This window comes from Pinus tabuliformis, chromosome X (genome assembly GCF_031772625.1).
Source record: "Pinus tabuliformis cultivar Carrire ecotype Pingquan chromosome X, CPIR1, whole genome shotgun sequence".
In the NCBI taxonomy this organism is placed as follows: Eukaryota; Viridiplantae; Streptophyta; class Pinopsida; order Pinales; family Pinaceae; genus Pinus; species Pinus tabuliformis.
In genome coordinates this window covers 18,837,260-18,856,246 of record NC_142308.1, presented here as the reverse complement: position 1 = coordinate 18,856,246, position 18,987 = coordinate 18,837,260, and the positions used below count along the sequence as shown (strand labels likewise).

General features: G+C 39.8%; 1 pseudogene; it reads right to left on the bottom strand.

Moving 5' to 3' along the window:
* Positions 1-14,177, bottom strand: part of LOC149138112 (indole-3-acetaldehyde oxidase-like) — a 136,597-nt pseudogene extending 122,420 nt beyond the window's left edge.
* Positions 14,178-18,987: the final 4,810 nt, after the last annotated feature.

Below are 18,987 nucleotides of genomic sequence, written 5' to 3'. Positions count from 1 at the left end.
AAGGCTCAGTTGCCTGGCTAGAAGAGGGATCAAAAATTTTAAGATTCTTGGGAGGAGGTGACACAGAATGGGCAAGAGAAGTGGGGGAAGTAGGGGTGCTTTGTGAGGTAGGTGCAGGGGTTTCCCTCCTAGACTTCAAGGTTCTTCCCACAGGCCTCTGTCTCCACTTGACCTGTGTCTCTTCTCTTGGAAAGTTTTCTATGAGAAAGTCTTCCCAAGACTTCTTTCTCTTACTCAGCTCAGCCACAATCAAAATTTTAATCAAACTATGATGGTAGAGGGAAGTCTCTGGTTTCTTACCCTCAGATTGCACTCCCCTGGCCATCTTGTGGAGGCTTAATTTCAAGAAATGCAAAATATTTATGGAGCAATCCTCTGTAAAATGCATCAAGAGCCTGATATGATATAGAAAAACGATGTTGTACCTCCCTTCGCAGGTTAAGAAATGTTGGATCATAGTTAACAGGGGATGCCATTGATCCTGAATGCAAGTACGCAAGAATCCTTTGGCCCTATAATAAATCTGACCTGAAAATATATAAAAATACAAATATACCCAGAATAACAAGAGAGAAATAGATAAACTTCATATCTTTATTAATATGAAAACCCTTGAGGTAGGGTAACACCATACAATCACTCCTTAAGGAAGGAGAACACTCCACAAGCCATATGCTTGTTCATACAATATTCCTTGACATCCTCAATGGGGAGTCTCTAGCCTCTATATATGATTCATACATATAATACCATGGGTCATTACCATGGTTCTCTCAATATCATATATCTAATACCACAGGCTTACCTTATAACTATGGCCCATCCCATTATTACATTATTCACTTGGGTACCTCCCTCTGTACCCCATACTATCCCCCCTAGGTATACTACATTCCACCCCTTAAACATGTTTCGTCCCCGAAACATAATAAAAACACAAATAATAAGATCTACTCAAAAGAGTAGTCCACTGGTACCATGCACATGCATCTAGCCATCCAAGAGAATAGTGAACCCTTGACCTAATTGGTGCCTCGCTCGCTTGAGATGGGAGTTGATCCTAGCGATTCTTCTGTGTTGATGTGTTGTGGGCAGATTGTCGCACTTCTTTATCCGTCATGCATGGTTTTTTGTTCTTGTTGCTGATCCGTTTCCATCTTGTTGGTTGGTTTCTTACTGGGTGATGTGGGTGGTGATATGCTGAAGTTTTAACCAATGGTATATCTTGCTTTAATTCACCACCTAATTGAGCCTGATTAGTATCTGGTACATGTTGTGGTGCCTACTGTTGTTTCTTATCTTCCAATATTACTTCAACCACAGATTCATCACCTGATATGTCAGTCCCTGGAACATCTTCTGCTTCAACCTCCTTGGACTCAATCTGTTTATTGATGGAAATATCATATAATGTAATTTTCTTCTTTTTATACCAGAGCTTCAGGAATTTCTTCTGCACATTAATATTGATAGTACCAATAGATTACATCCAAGGGTATCCCAAAACAACATCCACATTAGCCATATCTGAAGCATAAAAATCAGAATGCAATACATACTTGTCCATAGAAATCTTCAAATCTTTATAAACTTGCACCTCCTCATTATTAACTTGTGTGTGCTCCATTTGTTTGGCTGGTACTTGCAATATTTTATCCAAATGAACATTAATAAAATTATACTTGCAACTAGGATTAATAGACACAATGATCTTCTCCTTCTGAATACATCCATGAACCTATAATAAGGAGATACCAGTAGAAAATAACCCTTTAGGTTTCTTGGTTTCCTTCTTTCCAGTATGAGACCATTTGTCCAAAAGGAATTTTTCAAATTCTTCATCTGAAAGTTTGTACAACTTCTTGTTGTCAAGTGATCTAAACCATATGGAAGCCTCATCGTGCAAACCAAGCCATACAAAATCTTTCCAATCTTTCCCATATAGGAACTTTCCCTTGCTTATGAATTCTTCAATAGTGGGGCATCATCTTTTCCTGTACAAATATGATCCTTGCTAGAAGCCATGAAGAGGGTTTTGAAAAAAATTCACTTACTTGGCGAAAATTTAAAATGGATACAATTCGGTCAATATTGCTCATAATCCTTATTATGACCTATTTTCAGATCTGGAATGACCATTTTGCATCTTCCCGTGTGATAGAAATTAGATTTGCGCTGCAACTGTCCTACCGTCACAAAAATTTATGAAAAAAGAGTTGATTTTCAATCAGCGATATCTCCCTCATCCGCACTCTGATTTGACTGATTGTTTTTTTGAAACTGGGTAATTTTTCAAGAGGATCTCAGATATGTAATTAGTTTCTCAAAATTCCCCACAAAACGACCAAAAATTAACTGGAGATCCGTCGTCCATGAATTTTCGTCACAAAATTTCTACAACACAGCTGATTTTTAAATCAACAATATCTCCCTCATCCAGAGTCTAATTCGGCTGATTTTTTTTTTGAAATTGAGTATTTTTTCGTAAATAATCTAGATCTGCAATTTTTTTCTTCAAAATTTTCACCAGAAGTTATAGATATGATCTGCAAACTTGCCGCCCCAAAAAATTATGCAAAAATAAAAGGAAAAATTCTTCGCTTTGCCCAAGAAAGTGCTCTGATACCACTTGTAATAGATCTGACCTAAAAATAAATGATAAAGAAAATATACCTAGAAATAAAAAGATAGAAATGGATAAACTTCTCTTTATTAATATGAAAACCCTTGAGGTAGGGTAACACCATACAATCACTCCTTAAGGAGAACACTCCACAAGCCATATGCTTGTTCATACAATATTATGTTATGCTCTTGACCTGTGAGAAGATACCAGAATACCAAATATGCGAAGAAATATACCCAAAACGCAAAACAATAAGAAATAACAGCATGTATTTTATTATTTAGAAAGGAAAGCAATGTTCACTTGCCTCTTCGAGGGGGCAACCTACAATAGAGCTGGGCTCAATTACAAAATAAGACACGATGCTCCTCAAGGGGAGTCTCTATCCTTTAGATAGGATTCATACATGCAATACCATGGGTCAGTACCATGGTTCTTATTAATACCATCTATCTAATACCATGGCCCATTTGCAACTAACTGTGGTCCCTTCTTTAAATGCGGGTCAACCACTTACAATTATTAATATGGGCTTTATTGACTCTTTAACTAACTATAACTATGACTCGACCCTGTCCTCAAGGCTGAAGCTGCGGAAACTGCTAAAGAACAGCGGCTGGTTCCCAGGTCACATCTTCTAGAGAGGTGTCTTTCCACTTGACGAGGACTTCCTTGATCGTGCAACTGCACAGGTGTCGTTCTCGCGTGTCAAGAACCTGTTCAGGTTGGATCCAGATTGAACCTTCTTCATCCAATTCCAGTAGACTAGTTTGAATTCTACAATGGTTCCCAACCACTTTCTTGAGGCATGAGACATGGAAGACGGGATGGATTTTTGCAGTGGGTGACAAGGCTAGCTTGTAGGCTACTTCTCTGATGCGCTGAAGTATTTGATACGGTCCGTAGAATTTTGGAGATAATTTCTGACAACCCTTGTCTTTGAGTGATGTTTGCTTATATGGTTTCAGGCTCAAGAATACCTGATCCCCTTCTTGAAATTTGCACTCTGAATGATGTTGGTCTTCCTGTTGCTTCATGCGATTTTGAGCTTGATGGAGATTCTCTTTGAGGTGGGCCAACATGGTTGCACGGTTCTGTAGGAGTTGATCCACTACTTGTACCTTCAAGCATCCCTGGATATAAGAAGTAGGTGAAGGAGGGAGTTGACCATAAACTGCTTCATATGGAGTCATTTTGGTGGTGGCATGATAGTTAGTATTATACCACCATTCGACTAAAGGTAACCAATGGACCCATAGATGTTGCTTTTCTGAAGTGAAACACCTGAGGTAGGTCTCCAGACATTTGCTGACTACTTCAGTTTGACCATCAGTTTGGGGATGATAGGAAGTACTGAGTTGTAGTTGGGTACCTTGTAGCTTGAAGAGTTCCTACCAAAAGTTACAGTGAAGATCAGGTCACGATCAGACACAATGGAAGTGGGCATGCCATGCAATTTGAAGATCTAGTCCATGAAATATTGAGCCACCAAAGCTGGTGTAAAAGCGTGGGGTAGGGTGAAAAAATGAGCATACTTAGAAAGTCTATCCACAACCACCATGATGACTGACTTGTTGCCTGACTTCGGAAGACCCATAATGAAATCCATAGAAACCTCCATCCAGATTGAGGCAAGGATGGGTAATGGTTGTAATGTGCCTGGGGATTTGACTATTTCTCCTTTGTGGTGCTGACACACATCACACTCAGCTACAAAATTAAGAATGTCCTTTTTCATGCCTGTCCAAAAGAATGAACATTGAGTGCAAGCATAAGTCTTCTGAAAGCCTGAATGGCCTGCAGTGGGAGATGAGTGCAACTCTGCCAAAATGTGACTTTTAAGGGTGGATGTTGGTGATATCACTACTTTGTCCTTGTAGCGAAGAATCTCATCCTGCCAAGAGTAGCCCGTTGTGGAATTTGGATATGCCTGCAAGTTATTAATGAGTTGGGAGAGAAAAGGATGTGAAAACCATTCCTTGCGAGCCTCTTCAATCCACTTAGAATGGGAAGAGAGATTGCTAGCAGGGTACTTTCCTCCTCAAATTGGCGTGATAAAGCATCCACTACGACATTTTCGCACCCTTTCTTGTAAATTATCTCATAATCATATCCCAACATTTTCACTAGCCATTTATTTTGTTGCGGCAAGGATAGGCGTTGCTCCAAAAAATATTTAAGGCTTTGAGGGTCTGTGCAGATTTGGAAACGCCGCCCCAATAAGTATGATCACCAGGTATCCACTGCATGTAAGATGGCCGTCATCTCCTTCTCATAAGTAGATTATCCTAGATTTGTCCCACTTATTTGTTGGCTAGTGAAGGCCAAGGGTCAACCTTCCTACATTAAGACAACCCCAATACCCGTACCTAAAGCATCACATTCAATCACAAAAGATTTGGTGAAGTCGGGTAGTGCCAATACGGGAGTGGAATACATGTCATGTTTGAGAGCTATAAATGCCTGTTGCGCTTCATCATTCCAGAGGAATGAATTTTTCTTGAGAAGGTGAGTGAGGGGTCTAGCAAATCAACCATAATTGCGGACAAATTTGTGATAGTGGCCTATGAGACCCAAAAATCCTCTCAAGCTCTTCAAGGTCTTTGGTTGAGGCCAATCCTGCATTGCCTGGATCTTTTAGGGCTCCACCCTGACACCTTCACGACTCACAATGTGGCCCAAATACTCAACTTCTTCCATGCCAAAATAGCACTTGGACAATTTGACAAATAATTTATGCTTCCAAAGCAGTTGCAAGAGCAGATCTACATGCTGAAGATACTTTTCCCAGGTGAGGTTCTAGATGAGGATGTCATCAAAGAAAACAAGGACAAATTTTCTGAGATATGGTTTGAGCAGGTGATTCATGAGGCTATGAAAAGTGGATGGGGCATTACAGAGACCAAATGGCATGACCAGGAATTCATAATGGCCTTCATGAGTTCGGAAAGCAGTCTTTGGAATGTTTACTTCTTTCATGCAAATTTGGTGATAGCCCGAGAGAAGGTCGAGCTTAGTAAAGAATTGAGCCCCATTTAGTTCATCCAGAAAATCATCAACAACTAGGATGGGAAATTTATCTTTGACCGTTAGCTTGTTGAGGGCCCTAAAGTCTAGACACATACACCATTCCCCATCTTTTTTGAGCACCATGACCACAGGCGATGAATAAGGACTAATGCTAGGATGAATGACACTGGCTTCCAAGAGTTCCTTGATGATTTTTTCAATTTCATTCTTTTGGGCGAAAGGATATCTATATGGGCGCACATTTGGTGGTTGTGCCCCTGGGACCAAAGTAATGCTATGATCATGTTCCCCTCTCGAGGGTGGAAGCTCATGAGGCTTGTCAAAGACCTGCAGATGGTTATTTAAGACCTATTGCATCTCAGGATGAATATGAAGGGAAGTGGGTTCGAAGGCCTGGATGGCATTAAATTGGGCTATAACTCCATGGTGGCCCTTTTTTAACAAATTTTCCATCCTATGCAAGCTAATGATAGAAGGAGCACCTGCCTGGAGTCCACGGAGGGTGTCTGTGTAGTTATTCTGCTTAAAGCTCATATATAACTCTGGGAAATCCATTGGGATTGGGCTGAGTGTGCGGAGCCATTAAGCACCCAAGACAATGTCACACCCACCCATGTTGATGGCAAACATGTGGGTCTTTAGGTGATAATCCCCCATTTGAAGTTTGACATTTTCATAGCGGCCTTCACATTTCATTGTCCCCCCATCAACAATCTAGACCTAGAAATTAGAGACTGCTTTGACAAAACAATGCACTGCTTCAACGACTCTTTGATGGATAAATTTATGCATACTGCCACTATCAATCAAGACTACTACAGGGAAATGCTTAATAAAACCTCTGATTTTGAGAGTTTGGGGAGAAGAAATTCCTGCCAAAGCATGAAGCGAGATAATTGGTTCTTTAGGTGTAGCTGGGAGCTCATTGTCCAGCTGGTTGTCCTCATCTTCCTCCTCTGGTCCCTCAAATGGTGGGGCTTCCTCAGATGAACTGTGATCAGTAGCATCAATTTGAAAGAATTTGGGTTCCTTGCATTTATGCCCCGGGGAGTATTTCTCATCACAGTAGTAACACAATCCTTGCTTTCTTCTTTCTGCCATTTCCGCTAGTGACACCTTTTGAACCCTAAGTGTTTGGGTAGTGCTCAGAGCCTGGGTGGGGTGTCCCTTAGCTATGAAATTTGGATGAGTTGATTGGGCTGCTAACGCGTGTTCTACTTCACGAGCTATCTTGCAAGCTGCCAACCATGAGACTGGGTGTTGTAGTCGAACGTGGGCTTGTATGGTGTCTTTGAGACCACTGACAAAACATTCGAATTAGAATTCATCTGCTAGACCTCCTGTGTGGAAGGCTAATGCTTCAAAGGCTTTAATATATTCTTGCACCATGCCTATCTGTCAGAGCTTAGTAAGAAGACCCAAAAATTTAGATTCATGGTCAAAGCAATCGGGAACAGCTTTTGAGAATATCTGCCAAGTCATTGGCATTGCATAGCAGTGTTTATGCCACTGCCACCATTTCCATCTTTCTTGGTCCAAGTACAAGCTTCCCACACTTAGCTTAGTCACATCATCTCTGATGTGATTCAATGTGAAATATTGCTCCATTTGTTCTAGCCATATGGCCAGATGAGAGCCATCAAATTTATACATGTCCATCTTGGGTGGTCGAGGCTAGGACTGTTGGTGGTTTCCATAGAAGTGAAGAGAATAGCTAGACTCGCCCTCAAGGTTTTCATTAAAATCATATGCCTCTGATTGTTCCCCTGACTTGCCCTTTGTAATTGTGTCATTTAAGGTTTGGATTTGCTTCGTTAATGCCTCCAACTTTTGTTCAAGGGTGTCTATCTTCTCATTGGCCATAGCTTGAGCTTTGGTTTGTACCATGCACAGATTCGGTGCACTTGTCGTTACTGTGAAAAAAAAATTGGGACCACCTGAAATTTTGACGCTAACAAGTGAATGGTACCACCTTACTTAGCCCGTCAACCTGATTCTTATGGGCTAAGTCTCCTATAAGCGTCCCGGGAGTGTTTTTTTTTCTTTTTTTTTAACTCTGAAAGGAGTTTTACTCCTCGCTTAGGGACACTGCAGTAGCTAAGACCCAGGGAAGTTAATTCTACCCAATGTCCTGCGAGAATCACGCCCAGGCATAGGAGCCACACAAATAGTCAGATCTATCGGCGAAACCCTCAACTACAGAGAATGAGTAGGAATGTGGTAGTGATCGAACCCCTGCTACTAGATCTGAATGGCAGATTTGATTGTTGCGACTGCTACAGAACCCAAACTGCTGGATCTGAATGGTGGATCTGATAGATCTGATTGGCGGATCTAATAGATTTGAATCACAGATTTGATAGATCTGAATGGAGGAACTGATTGTTGCGGCTACGACAAAACCCAATTTGCTAGATCTGAAAAGATGCGTGATCTAGAGAGAGACAAGGGAACTATGGTCTCAAGGAGTGTCAGGTGCTACAGATCACAATATACATAAGGATCCGATAGTAGTACTCGGCCCAATCTTTCAAGGCACTAACCAAGGAGGATCAACCGTACCCTTAGCCGTACAACCCGACTACCCTATTGTACACGCAAGTAATGTCCCCGAGTGTTGTTCTCAATATACAGTAGTAGCAAGACGACCGATGGTTTATCTATGGTGAGGTTTCAAGAGAGTCTAGGGGGCTTCCGATATACCTAGAGGGTACTTGGAAGACAGTCCGTGTGCGGTTCTCTCTAATGTGCTACTACTCGAAGGGGTACCCACAGGGGTTACAAGAGAGTCCAACAAGCGTGACCACCTCTTGTATTTCCTGCATGGATGCCTCCCCAAATCCGTAGGTTTATGCGCTCAACGACAGATCTCGTGGTTTAAAGACGCCAGAACACGTCTCTAGCCAAAAAAAAAAAAAAAAATTGCTAAAAATGGAGATCCCACTAGCCCTGGAAAGTGCTCTGATACCACTTGTTATGCTCTTGACCTATGAAAAGATACCACAATACAAAATATGCGAAGAAATATACCCAGAACATAGAACAATAAGAAATAACAGCATGTATTTTATTATTCAGAAAGGAAAGCAATGTTCACTTGCCTCTTCGAGGGGGCAACCTCCAATAGAGTTGGGCTCAATTATAAAATAAGACACAATGCTCCTCAAAGGGATTGTCCATCCTTTATATAGGATTTATACATGCAATACCATGGGTCAGTACCATGGTTCTTATTAATACCATCTATCTAATACCATGGCCCATTTGCAACTAACTGTGGTCCCTTCTTTAAACGTGGGTCAACCACTTACAATTATTAAGATGGGCTTTATTGACTCTTTAACTAACTATAACTATGACTCAACCTTATTACATAAATAAGAGGGTTAGGGTTGGACCCTAACATATTCCTTGACATCCTCAATGGGGAGTCTCTAGCCTCTATATATGATTCATACATATAATACCATGGGTCATTACCATGATTATCTCAATACCATACATCTAATACCATGGGCTTACCTTATAACTATGGCCCATCCCATTATTACATTATTCCCTTGGGTACCTCCCTTTGTACCCCATACTATCCCCCCTAGGGATAAGGACAGATAATCCAATTTTAGAAACATTGCACCATTAGGAATGTGTAATTGACTGCCCTTGAAGAAATGCTCCCCACTTGAAGGTAGCCCTATTTCTTCGCTAAGAGACTGCTCTGTAATCTTGAGTTGCAAGTTTCCAACTTTGGCTCTCTTTCCATCAAACGTTTGGGCAAAGGCCAAAGCAACTGCATCATTATACCCCTAAAATTTTTGGAGAAAAATTGTCCATCCCTTCTCTTCAATGACCGCCTTACAAGACTGATATTCAAGGGTCCGCGAGAACTGGCCAAATGTCAGCTCGTGCTTATCTACTCCCATGGTGAAATTCTGAGTGCTCCTATAGAATGCGCTAGCTCAGACAAGTGATCAACTGAACCAACGAACCGGCTCTCTTATAGAAAATGTCACTCCACTATTAGCACCCAATCGAATTACCAGACACCTCTATGGTGAGAACAATTTGTATGGAGTGACTGTGAATAAATAAGAACGGTGCAGCAATTAAAAATCGAGAAGGGAACATGCATTTCATAATTACGGCATCAACAATTAAAAATAAGGGAATGGAACATGTATTTCATAATGGAGTCATGGGCATCGAGAGAAATAATGCGTTGGCCACCTTCTGGAGTGAGAGGTGTCAATCGGTCATCATTACGCATCATACCTGTGATCAAAATCCGGCAAAGGACCACTGATCTGGAATAGACTTAGCATCGATCTCCACCAAAGACTGCTCGTCTCAATGGAACCAATCATACTAACACCTGTGCGTATCTGAAGAATAATACCCTGCGTCCAACCACGGATCAGTGCATGTCATGCCCATCAACGAAAATCATGCTCGAATTATGATTATACGTGCAGAAAGGGTAGGGATCATAATCATGAGGAAGCCAAAATGAAAGGTGGTTTAATCAAATCCAGGAATACGTTAGGAAGTGGGGGTGAAAATAGGAATAGAGCCTGGATTTTTAGGAAATCAGGTAAAATACAATTACATTTGGTGAGCATTAGAACTATCCGAGACCAAATTAGGTAAGTTAAGTGCAATACCTGTGTCACTGTAATGATCTTGGGTATAGAAGATAGTGCGAATGCCTTCTAGATCCATCAGTTGAACATGTTTCCTCATTGTGCAGAGAACAACAATTTTTGCAGTGAACTGAGAGATCCAATCATCTGAGAAGACTTCTTGGTGCTTTAGCAGCAGAGTTTACATATTTTTTAGAGACTGTTATGTTTTAAGAAGCTGATGATGCTGCTATCAGGATTAGCACTTGAACATTCATATTATTACAAATATTGTAGAATCTTGAAACAAACTGATTCTCAGGAAAACTCTAGCCCAGCATTAAGTACTTGAGAACAAAGCTAGTTAAACATAGGAAATAGAACACAGATCTGTAACTTTTGACAAATTGGCATCAAATTTGTTGTGGGATAGCACTAGAACCCTGTCTATCATCTCATGGTTTTTTACCAGGCCTGAGATGACAACTTCCTGGGGAATTTCTTATTTAGGGAGCTGGAAATGTCTGGAAAGAGACTTGCAAGGGGGCTTCTTTTCCGTAATTATTCCCTTGGGCCGGGAAAAGAATAATTCAATGCCCAAAGAATCCCTAAACTACCACTACATTATTAGTTTGTGCTTGAGGCATTCATGTTTAGAGAGTCTGAATTGCCCATAGTAGACTCCAAGCAGTTTCCTTTCCGTAAACATTTCCTTGAGCCCGGAAAAGAACAATTCTATACTCAAGGAATCCCAAGACTAATACTAGTCCATATCATTTTGCAAGCTTGGATCAGTCAATGCTCGGGAGCTTCATGTTTAGAGATTTTTAAGACCTGCAAAGAAGACTCCATAGGTTTCTTTTCCATAAGTAATCCACCAGGCCTGGATAAAGGAATAAACTTTCTCCTGGTGAATTCCTCCTTTATTCTAAATGGGATGTGGGGAGAACCACCTATAGATATGAAAAATAATAGCCCATTGGTTTTTCTATATATATATATATCTATATGTATATATATATATATAAATAAATTAATCAACTGAACCAGCAAGGGGTTGGTCATTTGCATGAATCAGCTCCAACCCTGGATCCTTTCGTATTTCCTACAAAAACTGATCACATGAAAGTGGTTTGTGATAAACTTTAAGCCGATGACCATTTACTACAAAAGAAGTCTTATCATCATCGATAGTACAAATATGAACTGAAACATTATAAAAAAATTCAATTACTTCATACGGTCCTAAACATCTGGTAGAAAATTTACCTTTAAAATGCTTAAACTTACTATCATATAACAGGGCCCAATCACCTAGGTAAAAGACTTTCTTCTTGATAAATTTGTCATGCCATCGCGCTCTTTGGTTTTGCACCAACGCAATTCTATGGTAGGCATCTTATCGGATTTCATCAAGTTCATTCAATTGCATCAGCCTCTGCTTTTGAGCCTCATTTAGATTCATGTCCAATTAGGTGGCAGTCCTAAATGTTTTTACTTGGAACTCAATGGGCAAGAGCACTCGTTTACCATAAACTAACTCATAAGGTGTGTGTCCTATCACATTTCTCCAAGTAATCCGATAAGCCCATAGTTCCTCTAGTAACTTATCCGCCCAATCCATATGATGCAATTGAATAGTTTTTGTGAGGATGGATTCCAAAACTTTGTTCATGGACTCCACTTGCCCGTTAGACTGGGGGTGGTAAGGAGTCGATTTTCGATTCTTAATTTTATATTGCTCCATGTGTACCTTGACCAACATTGATGTAAATTGTGTACCCCGGTTAGTGACAATTTCATGAGGCACATCGAATCTTGTAAATATGTCTTCGAACAGAAATTCTACTACTGCCTTTTCAGTGGTAGCATACAATGCTTTAGCCTCCACCCACTTGGTGACGTAGTCAGTGCACACCAAGATATATTTTTTTCTTCTTTGACATTGGGGAGATGGGCCCTACGAAGTCCAATGCCCACTTCTCAAAAGGTTCAATGGCAATTTGTGGTTGAAGAGGCATTTCATCGAAGGCAACTGGTCTCCCCATCCATTGGCAAGTGTCACAACTCAAACAAACTTCTTGGCATATTTAAAAAGTGTAGGCCAATAGTATCCAATACAAAGAACTTTCTATGCAGTCCTTTTATCGGCAAAATGGCCACCACAAGGCTCATTGTGACTAGCTCTCAGCACATCATACATTTCATCTTCCCGCACACACCGCCTCATAATCAAGTCTGGCCTGGTATAAAATAGATCCCCTTTGATCCAAGAGAAATTAGCACTATGCTGCACTATATTATGTTTTTCTCAGGCCGACATGTTTTGAGACGAGATAATTGGCGACATCAACGAACCAAGGAGTAATAGTAGAAATGGAAAATAATGCTTCATCTGGAAATTCATCAGGCACTGGTGTTGGCATGCTTCCCTACACAATGTTCAAATGAGATAAGAAGTCAAGTGCCAAGTTATCCCTTCCAAGCCTATCAGTGATATTGAATTCTTGTAAAAGCAGCAACCATCTTGTTATCCTACCGTTAGTAATAGGTTTATTCATTAAAAATCTAGCAGCTAAATGATCAGTATGGAAAAATGTCTCATAACCAGTGATATAATGCCTAAACTTTCCTATAGCATGCACAACTGCTAACAGCTCTTTTTCAGTAACCATGTAATTTAATTCAGCGGGAGAAAGATTTTTGCTGACAAAATAAATAGCATAGGGATAGTTACCCTCCCTTTGTCCCAAGACCGCTCCCAATGCAATATTTGAAGCATCTATACAAATATGAAAAGGTAAGGACCAATTTGGCCATCTCAATACTGGAGCAATGGACAACTTTTCCTTTAGTACCTAAAAATCCTGTTGACAGTCAACATTCCATATGAAGCCAGCATCTTTAGTTAACAATTTAAATAATGGTGCTGCAATTCTAGTGAAATTCTCAATAAATCGTCGATAATAACCTGTGTGCCCTAGAAAACTTCTTACCTCTTTTTGTGAACTAGGAATAGGGATACATGAGATTACCTTGATTTTTGCTGGATCAACTTGAATTCCTTCTAATGACACATGATGGCCTAAAACAATCCCCTTAGTTTGCATCATCTTACATTTATCACTACTAAGGGCTAAATCAGCTTCTTGACAATGAATCAATACTTTCTCTAGATTTTCCAAAGCCTGTGAAAAGTCATCTCCATAAACTGTGAAGTTATCCATATAGACCTCCACACAGTCATGGATCAAATCAGAGAAAATGGCAAGTACAGCTCTCTGAAAAATGGCAGGGGCATTACAAAGACCAAAGGGAAGGACTCTATATGCATAAGTACCCCAAGGGCATGTAAAAGTAGTCTTTTCTTGGTCTTCTTTGGCTATTTGTATTTGATTGTAACCGTTGTACCCATCTAGAAAAGAAAAATACCTCTTACCTGAAAGCGTGTCGAGGACCTGATCAATGAAGGGCAGTGGAAAATAATCACGCAATGTGGCCTTGTTTAATTCTCTGTAGTCAACATAGATACACCACTTTCCATTCTTCTTTGGAACCACTACCAGAGGTGACACCCACCTACTGTCAGAAATGGGGTAAATGAAATCTGCAGTCAAAATTTTATGAAGTTCATCTTTGACAATGTCTTTTAATGTTGGGTTCATATGCCTTTGTGGTTTTCGAAAAGGTCTCATTTCTTCATTTGTATAGATATGGTGGATGCAGGTGTCTGGATGTATGCCCCTCATGTCTACGTAATCCCAGGTGAAAGCACCAGTTTGTTCGCGAATCATACTCATTAATTGTTGCTTTTGCTCTGCAGTCAATCCTGTACTGATATGTAATCTTTTCCCTTCAAAAATTTCTATAGGTTCTGTGGTCGGTTCATGGCTTTCCTCCATTGTTGCAAAAGAGGCGAAGATAGTTGGATGGAAGGTTTCCTGAAAATCATCACTAAACACATGCTGATAACCATTAAAAGAGATAGGATAATTGATACAAGAGCTATAATCTAAAAACTGCTGCAAACATATTCATCAGAATGCTCCTTGAGACCTCTAGACTAATCTAATGACAACAAAGGAAACATATAGTCTTCGTCTCCATGTGGGTTTTCGAGCCATAATAGTACTTCAGCAACTGTCTGAGCAGGGGGGGAAATAGACAAAGTTTGGTTGTGGGGAGCATTAGAAATAATCATTCTCCAATTCTACATCCTATGACGACATCAGCAGTTGCCAGCCATGGTCGTCCTAGAAGCACAGGGTGTCCAGGCCTAGAGGTTTTTGGGGAAATGACAACGAAATCTATGGGATATTGCCAAAAGGCAATAGTGACTACTATGTCCTCTAAGGTTCCCATTGGTTTGATGATGGATTTGTCTTCCATTTCTAGAAGGATAGGGGTGGATTTAAGTCTAGGTGGCTATAACGATGTCATTGCTTCATAGGTCATTGCATTTATTTCTACCCCTAAATCCACAAGGGTGTTTGGCATAAGTACCCCATTTATCTCAATGGTGACAATGGTATTCCCAGGGTCATTGTACTTTGTAGGCAAACGGGAAATTATAGTGGACATTTGGCTTAAGATTTTGACGTTCTGGTTCTTATGCCCCTTCCTCCCCGGTTTCTTAATTCAGAGATATTTGAAAATTTTGGTGTAAATAGGAATGTCTCTAATTGCTTGTAAAAGTGGAATTTTAATGTAGACATTCCTTAGTTCATTTTCCAAATCATACTCAAGCAGGATCTCTTCTTTCTTTACAATTAGTCTTTATGGGTATGGTGGTTCAATTGATTCTTCTTGTTGTGGTTTTTGTTGTTTTTCGTTTTGCAAATGGTTTTCGGATGATGTGGAGGGCACCTCTTCCTGGATAACAATAGCTAATTTCCCTTTGTTAACTGTCTTTCCTGATCATAATTGGATTTCATTCATAGGAATGGCGGTGATCATATATGTAGGAAAAGGCTAAATATCCATGTTCTGCACAGGTTGAGGTAGCCTATTATGACTTGGGTTAGGTACGGGTTGCGCAGGAAATAGTGTAGGTCGGGGTGGGTTCAAGGTAGCAGGTGCCTGCAAGGATGATGGGTTAGAAGGTGCAGGTAACAACTGATGCAAAGGAGGTGGTGGTAGTGTGGGTTGTTGATATATGTTAGGGTTATGCCCTTGCTGATAGGGTTGCATGGTCAGATTATACGAGGTACTTGGCATGTTTGGGTAAGGTGCATAGAATTGGGTTTGGGGTTGATAGGCATTGGTATAGGGGTTTGTCCTCCAATTCTGGCTCCAGGCAGTGTTTTGTGGTTGCAGAGTAGCCCAAGGAGGGTAAGATGCTTGGAAGGTCCAAGGCTGAGTCTAACCATAACCTTGGGAATTTGGATCTAGAAACACATTCTGATTTTGGCCTCTCCAGATGGGTCTTTTGGTGGCTTGAGATTGGTCAATGGCTTCAGCATTCCCTTTGTAGATAGCCTGTAGGCCGGGAAGTGATGGGAACTTCTCGGTCGGGTGTTCTAGAGTGCAGATTCCACAAATCTCAATGGCATTTAAAGGACATTCCCTATCTGCATGTTTGTGCCTATACTTGGAACAAAAGACTGCTATGGATGCTTTTTCAACCTCTTGTTTTAGTTTTATTTTCATAGTTTCTAGCTAGTCACTGATTGTGTTGAGTATATCAGTTTTAAATTTTTCTAATAAGTTTCCCATTTCGACTCTTGTAACAGCGTTAGCCACCGTTTTCTTTAGCACATAGTCTTTGGAATTATCTTTAAGTTCGCGAAGCTTTTTGCCTACTTTAGCTTGGCTCCTAGAATAGGTACGACAAAGCTCGACTACTTCAGCAAATGGCTTCTTATAGATGTCCCCACCGCTAAGAAGGTTTAATGTTTCAATGCAGTCATCCCTCAACCCTTTTAGGAACACAGTTTTGACAGTCTTTTCATCTAAGTTTGACCCATGAGATTTGTGAAAATTGTATAGGAATCATTCAAGATACTCCTCTAGGTTTTCATCTTCTGTTTGTTGCATCCTAAGGATATCATTGATGTCCCTACTCTTACAAAAATATTGATACTTTTTAAGGAAGACTGATTTCATGTCATCCCATGAGTATATAGTGTGTTCCCCTAGACTCATGAACCATCTAAGGGTTGCATCTTTTAAAGTGGTGGGAAACAATTTAAGTTTATGTGCATCCTCATAGTAATTATAACTGCAGCATAAAATATCGAATTCGAAAAGAAATGCATCGGGATATTTAGATGATTTACCGTAGAATAGCAGAAGAGATGCCATTGGGATGTTTTTCATGTTGATGTCGCGAGTCACATCTAGGATAGGGAATCCGAAGGTAGTTTCCTCTTCGTCTTCCTCTGGGCCTCCCCTTGGTCCTTCCGGGTTGTTTCCTCCAAAGAAGTTAACATTGCGTCGAGGGCCTTCTCCCTCTCCATGGTGTTCTTTGTTGTTTCTGTTCTCCCTGTCTTGGTGGTCCATATCTGCGATGGGCACCCAAAGGGGTTTGCTGATTATGGTGTGAATAGGAGGTACTGGAACACGGTTGATGTTGGTTGATTGTTTGTCCATGTTATCTTGCAGTTCTACTAGTTCTTCTACCTCGATCCCTTCAGTGTTGTCAAAGACAACCTGTTGAATGGTCTTTTCTCCTTGATCTAAGAATTCTTGATCCAAAACCAAGTTGGTATCAACACTTCCTCCTTCTCAATCCTGCATATCGATTAGCAGCATTAATAAGAGGTATATTAAGTGATCCAAAGCTTACAAGAAATTTAGAACTAGAAATAAATCTACCCTTGCTATCTCTAGGTCTACTTGTACTCCTATGCATAAAGAGAAAGGAAATAGAAACTCAAGAACAAGCAGTGATTGGTCAGACTTTGGAGCAACCCCACAAAAGTGGATGTGTGGCTCTTCACTCACATCTTACCGTACACTCTCCACCCTCTGACAGTCATGCAAGATCTCGAAACTCTAATAATAATATTTACCTGAATAAGAAATTACAACTTCCCCGACAATGGATCCAAATGTTCAAAGATTTAATGGGTATATTAATTCTCCTGCATCTATATGTCAATCCGAACTCGTAAACATGAGTTTTACTGCTCTTTCTAAATTCAGTTCTTGTTCAAAGTTCTAATTGTTTCCTTTAAGAAATGAGTTAGCTGAATCTACCACACAATTCATCAAATTCTAGCAAGCATAATCAATAATCAAATTTTAACCTTGAAACTTTTAAGGAATCTAGATCTTAAAACTATTCTACTTAAATGAAATCCCACTCTGAATCACGAGATATATGCTAATAAAAAACTTCTAATCCAAATACTTCATCAAATAACTCAAATCTCATGAAAACCCTAAGAAACCCTAATTTTGTTACCTATGCTACTCTTGAATGAAAAGTTGCAAATTCTAATCTACTTCAAGCATATTCGAAAGGCAAGTAGACTTGAAACTAGACTTTTCAAAGGTAGCTTCAAATCCTTAGGACTTTGTGATAAGCTTCACTCTTGGGTGCAACTCAGAAGAATTTCCAACTAAAAACCTATTTCAATTATCTTGTTGGTTTGACTAAGTACAAATCTAAATCCTATGCCTGAAATTAAGATGACACAATAACTTCAAACCTGCTATCAAACCCTATCTTAACAAAATACAATCTTCTAGCATTCAATCATCATGAAAGGAAAACTTAACTAAGTGAAATACCAATTCTTCTTATCAAACCAATGAAAGCTTGTCTTCAAACTGATAAACCTATGTCACTCCAAACCTATACTTTGTTTCAAAATAATAGAAATTCGAGTTAAAAGTAATCTTATGCCTGATCCAATCAATCAAAGAAAGAAATGATCCTCCAGTAACTAACTATGCTTAAATTTTGTTCTGGAAATCGATTTTTAATGCTTAACACATGCTCTGCAAGTTATGAATGGAAAATCGAAAGTGGAATTAGCTATCTCAGCAACTCAATTATCCCAATCATTATAATACCAAGTTCAATTGACAGTTCTGGGATTTTTATATTAAGTTTCAATGATTTTTATGAGATTGATCAGTCGACACTCCACACTGTAAATCTAATTCTCTTGTTGCATCTACCTCACACACAACATGCAGTATTTCTCGAGTTCAGATAAGTGTTTATAATCAGACTGTTATGGAGGAATTGAGATGATCGTTGTGCAATTCACTTGTTGTGTAATTCAGGCTTGTGACTTGGGTTGTGCCTACGATTGGGCAACGCTACTATGTAGCAAGAAATATAACGATCCCGTAGAGGCTAGGAAAGGCATTTTAGATTAGAAGCAACAAATTAGGATGCAGTGAACAGAGGTTGTTACATTCATAGTTAATTCGCTCTGAGAATAGAGAGTGCCTAAGAGAAATTAAAGAAATATGTTTTTGTTGAGATCGACTTGTAGAGACTGTGCAATCCAATCAACTGTGGATGTTAATTAATCTACTCATTTGCCATATAACCAAATCCAATCTGATGAAAACTAGCTCACTCAGAAACCAAAACAAGATATGTCACAAATGCCAGAACATTGTTAAGTAAGCAAAATGAATTCAGAATCTCTAGGAACAATTAACATAATCATTCAACACTGTAAACTAATTTTAAATTCCTTTCAGAACAATTTATAGAAACGAAATAAAACTTAAAGCAATCAAATCGCC